Source organism: Dromiciops gliroides, chromosome 2 (genome assembly GCF_019393635.1).
Source record: "Dromiciops gliroides isolate mDroGli1 chromosome 2, mDroGli1.pri, whole genome shotgun sequence".
NCBI lineage: Eukaryota > Metazoa > Chordata > Mammalia > Microbiotheria > Microbiotheriidae > Dromiciops > Dromiciops gliroides.
Genome location: NC_057862.1, coordinates 62,396,235 through 62,409,259, shown reverse-complemented (window position 1 = coordinate 62,409,259; position 13,025 = coordinate 62,396,235). Strand labels below are relative to the sequence as shown.

The 13,025-nt window shown below is 41.2% G+C and overlaps 1 protein-coding gene across 4 annotated transcripts in view; it reads left to right on the top strand.

The window, feature by feature from the left end:
* The window catches only part of RASGEF1A (RasGEF domain family member 1A), a 346,198-nt gene that overhangs the window by 269,673 nt on the left and 63,500 nt on the right, over window positions 1–13,025 (top strand). The window lies entirely within an intron of this gene.

The following is a 13,025-nucleotide window of genomic DNA, read 5'->3' as shown; positions in this document are numbered from 1 at the left end:
CAAGTCAGGTCATGGCTTTCCTATACTTCCTACCCTCAAGCAAACGTTGAGTGTTCTAGCCTGCCGCCCCCCCCCCCCAACTGGCATTAATGACCTAACCTTACCTAAGTCCCTGTTCTGCTCTAACATGCTCTCCTCTCCCTTCATTTTCCTTGCCTGCATGCAGTTCACCTCACCTTTGTCTCCATACTATTTAAAGCACAGAAACTTTAATTGATGACCTCAGAGAGGGTACAAATTGTGGTAGGAGATCTCACCCTGTCCTAGGAACACATATTCCTGCCTTGTGCGAATAACAACAACAATAATATTTTACATGTGCGCCTTTCTGTGTTTTTCCAAATATTTTCATATACATTATTGCACTTGATTCCCACAACACCACTGGGATACAGATTGGGTAAACGCTAATGACCCCATTAGACATGAGGAATCTGAGGCCCAGAGAAGTTAAATGAATTAAAGCACACACACTTTTATTAGTGAATTGATTCTGGTTTATAATTGTTCACATTTATATTGTATTTTATCATATGTTTTCTCTAAAACAAAACCTCTGAGGTCAGATAGAGGAAGTACTACTAACCCATTTTACAGATAAGAAAATTCACACAGCATAGTTTAGTGGGGAAAGTGTTGGATTCTGGATTTGGAAAACCTGGATTTGGATCCTTGTTTTGTGTAACTTAATACAAAGAGTGTCCACTGTGACGGGGCAGAGGGATTTTTTTTTTCCTGTATGGGTTGCTGAGGTTCCTTTCAATTCCAATTGTGTGATACTATGTCCTGGGCTCAAATACCACTTTATGATACTTATTATCTGGATGATCTTGGGGATGTCACTGATGTTACTTGGTGCCCAGTTTCTTCATCTTTAGAAAAAGAAGTGGGGAAGGAGTTCTCCCCCAGGACTCCTAGGTCCCTTCTAATTCTAATTGCATGATCCTTCTTACTATCTGTGTGATTCTGAATTAGTCACTTAAAGTCTCTGGGCTTCAGTTTCTTCCCCTGTAAAATCAGAGGATTGGAACAAATGTCCACTAAGGTCCCTTCTATCTCTAGAACTCTAAAACTCTATCCTATATATTCCAAGCAGTCACACAGCTAGTATCATACAAACCAAGAGAGCTGGGGTCCAGATTGTCAGACCCCAGTTCCACTGTTCCTTCTACTACAGGATGCTGGAATATTTGGCCAACTATTCACTTGTGTATTTTGCATGGGAATAATCACAAACAGCCAAAATGCTTAAAAATGCTCAATCATCTATTCGTCGGTAACCCTCAAACTAAGAATATCTGTGAGGAATCGATGACATTAATGAATAACCTATAAGAAGTGAAAGCAAGCTTGGCTACTAAAGCAGGTAAACAAGGACACAGGAAAGACAGTCTGCCTTCAGTCTTTTGGAGATGGCCTAGGCAGAATCCATCCTCCACCCTCACTGATTTAATTGGCACACAACACGTATCACCCCCTGCTTTGAAATAGATTAGGATTTCCTTTGAAAGGTTTGAAGGAGGGGGGTTTTAGCTTTAAATACGAGGCAGAATCATTGAGGTGGCCCTGAAAGGAGTTTTGTCATGCCATTGAAAGAGGAAAAACCTATGAAGTCAGGGAAGTTTCTTTGGAGCCTGCTGATGCTACCTACCTTTTCTACAGTCTTTCCTCTATTCCTTAGAAACTCAGTTCTTCCATATCCAACTTCCCTTCCCTTAGCCAAACTTGCTCTGATCATTGACACTGAGGTCTTTGAAACTTATGACAGCTTAAAACATTCATTCTCCTTTCTAGGGGCATTGACATTGTAACCAGGTTCAGAGATGAAGGCCCAGGACTCTGCAGGTAGAATTCCAGTAATCAGCCAGCCAATAGAGGCTGGTTTTGGTGGGAGGACTATGGAATTATACGTTTTGGTGTTAATTCTCCGTGCCCCTCTCCCGGGCAAGCCCTCACCATACCCTTTCACTACCTCACTAGACATTGACTCCAGTGCCATGCCAAGAATGACCTAGAAGCCCTGACTTTGATCAGAGAAAGAATTGCAGTTATTTCACCTATACAGACAAGTTTCTGGATGGATAAGCTCAGGCAGATAGGCAGATAATTTTGGGGGCCGTTGACAAGGAAAGGGATGCCTGGGGGAAGGGGTAGATGGGAGGAGTATGGAGGAGAGAAAAAAAAGCTCAAAATAATTTCTTTGCTGTCAATTCTACTTCACTGGGTAAATTTTCTTTATTTATGCGTGTGTAGATTTTGTGAGGGAGTCCGGATCCCAGGGTGAGAATGTTTCCAGATAGGCTGGAACAGCAAGAGGATGCAGCTGTTTATGGTTTCCTTATGTTATCTGGGGCTGAGTCAGAGCTGGGATCATTTGTTTTGGGTCTCAGGCCTTTTCTCAAGGAACTTGTGAGTAAACCCCAGTTATCACCCAGGGTCATAGAGAAATGGGTTTCTGGAGGCAGTTTTCTTTGCTTATTGGACTGAGATCATTGCCCCGCTTGCTGAGAAAAGGACACTGTGGATATTTATTGAGTTTCTCCTACTCCCCCCTCCCCAATTCCTATCTACCCTTTGTGCTTTCCAGAGGTCGACATCTGCCCCTGTATGATATATCTCTTACATTACACAGAAAATCTGGATTCTTGAGCCCAGTGTCCATCATTCTGACACAGATCTAATTTAGAGGTATTTGCAACCTTGTGGGGGGCAGGAAATAAAGAGATTAAAGAAGGGGGAAGGAGAATCAAGTGCTCTGAGGCATTACTTTGAACAGGTCACCAATCAAATCCATGGAATCTTCTCCTTTGAAAACCTTGAAAAATAGAAGAGATTTTTTCCAATCTTTGGTGCTTTCTGGCCTGAAGACAAGATGAACATGATGGTCTTGCTAGTCCTTGAATCAAAATGTTCTTTACCTTCCCAAACTTGAATAGTCTTCAGAAAGCTCCAGTCTCATGGTTCCAAATGCTTTGAGTTTAGATCAAACAAATGAAATATTTATTGAGTAGAAACTACCTTCCTCATCACATCAACCCCAGACTGATGGATTTCAGGAATAGGAACTCTCAAAGACCTTGTAAATTGGGGCAGCTAGATGGCGCAGTGGATAAGCACCGGCCCTGGATTCAGGAGGACCTAAGTTCAAATCCGGCCTCAGACACTTACTAGCTGTGTGACCCTGGGCAAGTCACTTAACCCCAATTGCCTCACCAAAAAATTTTTTAAAAAAAGACCTTGTAAGTTATAGAGGGGCTGTAATCAGGAGTGCACACAATGACTGAAATTACAGACGCTTCTAGTGTAAAACTATAAATCTGGACTAAGGCTAAGGGGCATGCATCATAACAGAAGAACTAGAGGACCCAATTGAGAATTAGGAAAACCCAGATTCAAGTTTTGCTTTTGACTTATATTAGCTTTTCACTGGCAAAGCCCTTTAGTGCCCCCAAGTAACTCTTTAAAATTGTAAACTACAGACTTACCCATCTGCCCCATAGGAGGCAGTTTTCACAGCAGAAATTCCTATATGCATGAAACTATAGATTCCAATCAAGCTTAAGAGATGTGATGGCTAAGTATCAGATTTCATTCCTTAGATGAACTTTTTAGTTTCTTTCATCCAGAGAAGTGCTGGTAAATGTTTTTGTTTGTTTGTTTGTTTAGTGAGGCAATTGGGGTTAAGTGACTTGCCCAGGGTCACACAGCTAGTAAGTGTTAAGTGTCTGAGGCCAGATCCGAACTCAGGTACTCCTGAATCCAGGGCCAGTGCTCTATCCACTGCGCCACCTAGCTCCCCCTGGTAAATGTTTAACAACCATCACTCCAAAAAGTTAGATGAATCTATGTTATTAACAACATTTTCTACACCATTTCTTAAGTTTAAACAGTCAACACATTTGATCAAGCCCTGATTCATAGGATTTGCTGATTTCTGAGGTGTAAATGTTCACACTCACAGGAGAGCTGCCTACTACACACCCTGGCTCTCTTCTCTCTGGCCAGCTGTTATCTCAACTATAAAATGAGCAGGTTATAGACCAGATGACCTCCAAATTCAACTCTGACATTCTACATTCCACACTCCCCTTGCCTCTCTTTGAAGGAAATTATACTATCATAGGGCACATATATAAAAAGATGACAATAAACACTATGGAAGTTAAGAGAAGGGAGATTAGAGTGGTCAACCAAGGTAATGGAGTAAAGCACTGTAATCTGGGTCTTAACTTGAAGTGATGGTGATGGTGATGATAACTAACATATATGTAACACTTTAATGTTTCAAAGTGCTTTGCCTATAGCATCTATGCAATTCTCACAACAGTCTGGTGAGGTAGATGCTATCATTACCATTTTATAGATGTGGAAACTGAGGCTGAGTTAAAGTGATTTGCCCAGGGGACAGCTAGGTGGTGCAGTGCATAGAGCACTGGACATGGATTCAGAAGGACCTAAGTTCAAATCTGGCCTCAGACTGTTACGGGCTAAAATTCTAGCTAAACTGTCTAAAATATTTAATGAGTGGTCGCCAATAAATTATAAGCTCTAGCAAGAATTAGACTTTTAAGCATTTATTAAGGAAAATAAGAATTTGGTAAAGAGAGAGAAAAAGGCCTAGATTCCTATCTATTAAAGGGAGAGCACATTTCTAGCTCCCCTCTCCACCAGCGTCCTCAGGAAAGAGAGCGAGACTGAGCGCCAGTCTCTTCCTTCCTCCTCCCACTAGCCCGCGTCACTTCCTGACGCCAAAGAAAAGACTCCTGGTCTTGCCCTCAAAGACCTTCGCTTCATGGGCGGAACTCTTCTACAGTAAGTCTCCAGCAGGTGGCGTCATTCCAATCATTACAAGATACTTGATACTTACTAGCTGTATGACCCTGGGCAAGTCACTTAACCTCCACTGCCTTACAAAAAACAAAAACACGAATAAAGTGATTTACTCAGGGCCATACATCTTTTTTTTTTTTTTTTTTGGTGAGGCAAGTGGGGTTAAGTGACTTGCCCAGGGTCACACAGCTAGTAAGTATTAGGTGTCTAAGGCCGGATTCAAACTCAGGTCCTCCTGAATCCAAGGCCGGTGCTCTATCCACTGCGCCATCTAGCTGCCCCAGGGCCATACATCTTGTAAAAATCTGAGACAGAGCTCAAACTCAGCTCTTCCTGATTCCAGATTCAGCATTCTAGTCACTGTGTTGTCTAGCTGCTTCTAGGTATAGGAGCTAGTTATTCATGGGCATTCCAGGCAAAGAGTGTGAGAATGGTGTGAGTAGTCTTAGACATAAAGAAATCACAAGGAATGTTTGAGGAACAAATACTCCAGAAGATTGGACAGTGAGTTCCCTCTTCTTGTTTTCTGTTCATCTCACAAGTCATTGATGTCATCACCCCCTATCTTTTCCTTTATTTCAAGGTCTGGCTAAATAAACTGTCCTCATCAAGGCCAATTTTTCTTTGATCTCATCCTCTACCATCTCCAACAGATTTTCCCAATATGTTTCTCTCTCTTTGTTCTCTCCCTATCTACTAGTTCATTCCCTGATGCCTAAACACAAACACACACACACACACACACACACACACACACACACCCCTCCCCAATCCTTAATAAACCCTCACTAGATCTTACATCCTTTCTAGCTATCACACTGAACTTTTCTACTATTTCTCTGGGGTGGGGCGGAGGCTATTGTCTAGACTGGTAGCTTTCACTTCCTCTCTGCTTCCTCTCTTCTTAAATGCTATGCAGTCTGGCTTCTGACTTCATCATTCAACTTAACCTGCTTGTTCAAAAGTTATCAATGATCTCTTAATTGCCAAATCTAATGGCTTCTTCCAATCCTTATCCTTTTAAACTTTTTCATAGCTTTTTGTACTGTTCAGCTGTCTCCCCCCCTCCCCCTTTCTCTTGGATACTCTCTCCTCTCTGAGTTTTCATTCTCTCTCTCTCTGTTCTTCTCTGCTCTTCAGTATCTTTTGTTGTATCTTAATCTATATCATATACAAAATCTGTTGCTGTACTCCAAAGGTCTTTCCAAGGCCTTCTTCTCTTTTCTGTCTAGACTCTCTCACTTGTTGACCTCATCACCTTCCATGGTTTCAATGATCATTTCTACACAGTTGGCTCCCAGATCTATTTCCAAACAGTCTCTGTTGAGATCTAGTCCCACACTGCCCATCACTTATTGGACATTTTAAACTAAATGTAGTGTAGGCATCTCAAATTCAAAATGTCTAAAAACAGAGCTCATTGTCTTCCCACCCAAACCTACTTCTCTTCTGAACTTCTCTATTACTATGTAGGGTACTTGAAACCTTATGTCATGTATGGCTCCTTCCTTATTCTCACTCACTCACTCCACATGTCCAGTTGCCAAATCCTATCATTCCCATCCTCACAGTATCTCTTGCTTGTCTCTTTGCTCACATTGCTACCACTTTCATTTAAGCCTTCATTATCTCTCACTTGGGCAATAGCAATAGTCACTGAATTGGGCTCTCTGACTCAAGTCTCATTTAACTCCAATTCATCCTCCAGGTGGCTGCCAAAATGGGTTTCCTAAAATACAGGTGTGACCATATCACCCCGCTAATCAATAAACTCCAGTTGGTTTCCTATTACCCCTCAGAGCAAATATAAACACCTCCATTCAGCCTTTAAAGTTCTTTGACAACCTGGCCCAAATTTATCTTTCCAGCCAAACTGGAATGCCTGCTATTCCTCTTACATGATTGCTGTTGTTTGTCCTTCATTTTCAAAGAGGACCAACATCACAGGATGATGTCTTGATTTGCCCATTAATTGGTTTGAAGTGAGGCAGAGTTGCACAAAATCATCAGCCTTATTCTCTCTTCCTGAGTTATCAAAGTCCACTGGCAAGACAGAAGTCAAGATGACTGGTAATGGCCTGGGATTTGATGAATGACCTCAGTGTCTTTGATATCAGACCAAGCTCTAAGTGTTCCACAGCACCTGCTTCAGCTGTCTTCATGGCTATAGGAACAAATTATTCTCATCTGCCCATCCCACCAGGGGGAAGTCTTCACATGCTTGGTTTAGATTCCCTGCTAACTCACCAATGGATATGAGGCTCCTTGGTTACTCTTAACCTAGTTTAACCCATCTGCTGAGATGGTTTACCGGGGTGTTGCCACTGTGCAAGCTTACAGCTACTTGGAGCCTCAGGTGAGAGTTGGGTGAATCAGGTCCCCACCAAGGATAGAAGAAAAAGCCTTGGCAAGCCCTCACACCAGAGGTGCTAGTCCTCCTGAACACCTGATATCGTCATTCACAAATGTTACTCCATAAATTATCTACATCCCTTTTCACTGACTGTCCATCATGCAGGGAACTCATTGCCTCCTCACTCCTGCCTTCTCACTCCTGCCTCTTTCAATCCTTGGCTTCATTCAAGTGGCACCAAAGAGGTGTGGAAATGCTTATACTTTAGACCAAAATTTCTTTTTCTTTTTTTTTTTTTTTTTAGTGAGGCAATTGGGGTTAAGTGACTTACCCAGGGTCACACAGCTAGTAAGTGTTAAGTGTCTGAGGTTGGACCTGAACTCAGGTCCTCCTGACTCCACTGCACCACCTAGCTGCCCCTAGACCAAAGTTCCTTAAGTTGTGGGTCATGATCCCATATTGAGTCACATAACTGAATGCAGGGGGTTGTGAAAAATTTGGCAACTGTAAAATGTTATGTACGGGGCAGCTAGGTGGCACAGGGGATAGAGCACCGGCCCTGGATTCAGGAGGACCTGAGTTCAAATCTAGCCTTAGACACTTAACACTTACTAGTTGTGTGAGCCTGGGCAAGTCACTTAACCCCAATTGTCTCACCAAAAAATGTTATGTATATTTCATATACCCATATTCCCTGGGTCCTGTAAAAATGTCTTGGGTGAATAGGGGCACAAGTGGAAAAAGTTTAAGAAGTTCTTTACATCACAGTTCTGTTAGTTAATTACACAGTGGAACCAGTAAGTGGCCCCTTAGGTCAGTCAGGCTGGCTCTGCAGTGCTATGAGTGTAGAATCCTGGGTTACATTTCCTGGTCCTGACCTTGAGCAAAACATAACAGTTGCCTGGGTCTCCAAGAAAAGGACTTGCTGCTATCATCCACTATTCTCTCACAAGCTAAGGACAAATGCCATAAAGACTTTTGCAAATAGAAAATACTATGGGAACAGGAAGAAATCAGTCAATAGAGCAGATTTCTGGAAGCAAGGACTCTATGGCCAGGCCTCTTCCAGTAACCAGCTTCAGGCATAGCCCTGCTTTCACTATCTACTGGGGGGTGTCCCTCCCTCTCTGCTTCCCTTCAACCCTGAAACTTTCAGACTCAAGGTCACCTGTTGGTCTCTGGTCAACATGGGGCCCCTCCCTCCTCCCCACTGGGAGCAAAGCCACCCAGGCCCACATGTGACCGGCCCTGAAACATTCTGCCCTTGCTCGAACTCTTTTCAGTTCATTCCCCTGCATCATAGTCTCCCATTCCTCTCACATCAACACTTTCTATTTGCTGACCAAAGCTGGTCGAAAACAACCATACTACAAAGCCGGTAGAAGATCAACAACTTTCTTCTTCTTCCTTAAAGCCCTGACACGTTTCCCATGGGACCCCAGAGCTTTATTTTCCAAAAGATATGCCATCACTAAAGTTAAGTCACCTCAGGGTTGGGGGATGTGTGACTACACCATGATGTCATCATGCCACGGAAGCTTATTCTTCATAGCAACTTTGACCAGTCCCTTCCTGCAAAACACCTGAACTCTCCACTAATCCAGGCAAAGGAATTCCAAGAAAGGAAGTCATCCACCTCCTCCCCGACCCCGCTTGAGACAAGGACAGATTTCTTAAACTCTTCTCTAATATACTCTTCCATATGTGCCACAAATAGGCTTACAGCTTTATCAGGGGCAGAGATGTGCTAGAGAATGATTTCATTGTTATGGGGAGCTAAGGGATGAGGCAAGCCTTTCCATCTGTGGAGGTCAGCACTTTCTTTGCAATTTTAGAGACTTAAGAGAGTTGCCTGGGGGGCAGCGAGGTGATGCAGTGGATAGAGCACCAGCCCTGAAGTCAGGAGTATCTGAGTTCAAATCCAGCCTGAGACACTTACTAGCTGTATGACCCTGGGCAAGTAACTTAACCCAATGAGAGAGAGAGAGAGAGAGAGAGAGAGAGAGAGAGAGAGAGAGAGAGAGAGAGAGAGAGAGAGTTGCTTGGATCACTGAGAGTTTAGGTGATTTGCCTAGGGTCACACAACAAGTATAGGTCACATGGGTCATACTGTCTTTTTGGCTCTAAGACAAATTTTCTACCACACTGATATTTCAAATATGATAGTATCAGTCATGCATTAATAGTTAGGATCATCAAATTACAGTTTTAGAGCTGGGAGGGACCTTTGAGATCAGCTAGGCCAAAGGTAGCTAACTCAAATAAAAACTGAAGCCACTAATACATACATAAGGGGCACATATTGACTTGGGTTTAAAATGCAATGTAATCCCTGTTGTATTGTGTTTTTATTTATTTTAAGTAGTTCCCAATTACATTTTAATCTGGTGCAGTCTCACTCAGTAGTGTTGCAGCAGGCCACATGTTTGATACTTCTGGTCTAGTCCAACCTGTTTGTGTTATTGGGGAGGAATCTGAGGACCAGAGAGTTAAAGTAATGTGTCCAAGGTCACACAGGTAGGAAGCAGGAGAGCCAGATTGTTAAATCAAGTCCCCTATCTCAAAATTCCATGCTCTTTCCACTCCTCCACTCTAATGAGAGTTAATACAACACACCACCTCACCCCGCTATTATCTCATCAGAAGTAAATGATTGTTTGACTGATTGCAGCCATACCATCTTCCACCATTAACTCTGTGGAAGCTTTACCAATGACATGTGAGACTAGACTAAGAGACGGAAGAACTGAGTTCATGGATTGTTATGACCCATTGAAATGGTCCATAAATTCCCCAATCTTGAAGACCACTTACTATTGGGGTTTTTTCTATTTGATTCAACAAAAAGTCTATTACATTCAAGGCTCTATGTTGGAGAATCAAAGACAAAAATGAAACCATCTCTCCCTTAAAAGAGCTTAGATTCAGGTAGCTAGGCTGAACTGACCCACAGAAGAAGAAGGAAGGATGGAGAATGTAAAAGAGGATTTTCCATTGTCCAAGGTCACTTTTTATGGGGTTCAAGAGACAGTTCTGAAATAATTATTAAACCTATTAAGTGTGTATGGTGCTTTTAACCTTAAAAAAAAACTTTCACATCAATTACCTACTTCATCAAAGCTTTCCAACTATTCTATACTGTAGGTGGGATAAGACTTATTAGTCCCATTTTACAGATGCTAAAAGTGAGGCTAAGAAACATTAGGGGTTTTCCTAAGGTCGAACAGCTTGTCACAGAAGTGAATCGAGAGTCCTTTGACCCGGTGCCAAATGCTATGGTCTTTTAGGAATAAGAATTGTGACTATAGTGGCTAACATTTACATAGTACTTTCAGCCTTGGAAAGGTCCTTACATTCATTATTTCATTTGATCCTCGCAAAATATGTGAGGTAGGCACTATTATTAACCTCATTTTACAGAGAAACAACTGAGTCTGAGAGAGGTCTTGGCCTTTTCTTTAACATCTCCCTGCTTCTTCAAGATCAGGAGCCAGTGTGGAGCCTGTGTGTTCTTCAGATTCCATTAACCTCCATTTTAGAACCAAAACAAAGGTTTCCAGGAAAATAACAAGACAGGACCTAGGAAGGGTAGAACAAATAGCCTGGCCCAGACTCTCAGGTCAAGATACCCCTAATGTTCTAAGAAGGTATGACTACCAGCTCAGCCACATCTCAACTGGCTAAACCAACCCTGGGCCATACCTATGGACACCTGGACTATTGCCTATTGATTGTTCCCTGACAGGTGACAGATGAACAATAAAACCTCAGCTTTGCAGTGGGTGACATAGGAAACCATTTATCTCATGTAGTTGGGACTCAGTTTCTATGGCTTTCTGAACAGAGCCCTTTGTAGTCCACATCAAAAAAAAAAAAAATTACCAGAGTCCAAAGCCCTACTAATAGCTAGAGCTGGAATGAACCTTAGAGGCCAATCCACTTATTTTTTTTAACTAAAGTATTTTATTTTTTTCCGTTACATGTAAAGATAGTTCTCTACTTTTGTTTATACAAGCTTTCCAATTTCAGATTTTTCTCCCTCCCTCCCCGTTCCTCCCCTAGATAGCAGGTAATCTGATATAGGTTTATATATATATATATATATATATATATATACATACATACATACATATATACATATATACATATATACATATATACATATATATACATATATATATACATATATATATATACATATATATATATACATAATAACATTAATCCTATTTCTGCATTAGTCATGTTATAAAAGAAAAAAATCAGAGCAATGATGGAAAACCTCAAAATAGAAAAAAAACAACAGCATCAAAAACAAAAGAAATAGTATGGTTCATTTAGCATCTGTATACCCTTTGACCCAGCAATACCACTTTTGGGTCTTTTTCCCAATCCACTTATTTTTAAAGCAGAGGAATTGAGGCCAAGAGAGATAAAGTGAACTGGCTCAAAGTCACACAGTGAATTGGAACCAAAAGCAGAACTCGAACCCAGGACTCTTGAGAATTTCATGGCTCAAGGCCTCAGACTTTGCTTGAATTAGGGCAAAAACAATGTAAGCCAGAATATAGGAACAGAACAAGAGCTGACCCTCTAGCCATCATCATGCAGCTGATTTCTTTAAAGCAGGTTGACATTCAGTGAGTCATTTTATTTCCCCTGGCCTCAGTTTCCTCATCTATAAAATAGTAGGACTTAGATCCTAGGATCTACCATGGAAGTCAGTTTTTTGTGCCTTCCCACTCCCCTCTGCTAGTGCCATAATTCCCTTTCCTGGTACTACTTTCTCTCCCCCAGGATGAATTTACTTGTCTTGTGTCTTGTTTTTGATTTCAGCTGGTTATGAGCTAATATTATCTAAGGTGGCTGTAACTACAGTGTTACCATTCCTAGTTGGGGTTTTTTGGTATCTTTAAGAGAAGATACCAACCTTGATAATACAGTTGGGCAGATTTGTAGCTGCTTAAATATTGAAATAAAAATGTGTCCCTTTATAAATTAATCCGTGTTAACCTCAAGTCTACAATAAAAGGTCTCTAGTAGGATTACACAGGGCTCTATCCTTGACTTTATTCTAATTAGCATTTTTACCAGTAATCTGGATGAATTTCTACCTGTCAAATCCAGCAATGAACAAAGTTCCAGGTGGATGTGGAGAATAAAGCTACTATCTGGATATAAGAGTCAGTACCTTAAAAGATCTCAACAGGCTGAGCTGATAGAGTCAAAAATGAAATTTCACAGAGAAAAATATAAAGGCATAGATGTAGGCATCAAAAAAATCAGCTGCATAAAATGGTATGTGGGAGGCCTGATTTTACAGAAGTTTATAGTAGATTGCTTGATGTAGTTGTTCCAAAAAGATAATGCAATCTTAAATTTTATTAATAAAATATAGCATCTAGATTAGTCGTTCAAGTTGTTTAGTCATTTCAGTTGTGTCTGACTGTTAGTAACCCCATTTGGTTTTTTAAAAAATAATTTTATTTAAAGTTTTGAGTTCCAAATTCTATCCTTCCTTCCCTCCCTCTCTTCTCCCCTCCCCGAGGTGGTAAGCAATCAGAAATAGATTATACATATACAATTATGTAAAACATTACCATATTAGTCATTTTCTATAATAAAACTTGAATAAAGAAAAAAATGAAAGAAAATGAAAAATAGCATGCTTCAGTCTGTGTTCAATCAGCATTCGTTCTTTCTTTGGAGGGGAACAGTATGCTTCATCATTAGTCCTTTGGGATTATCTTGGATCTTTGAATTGCAGAGAATCATTAAGTCATGCACAATTCTTTATCAAACAATATTGCTGTCACTGTGCACAGTGTTCTCCTGGTTCTGC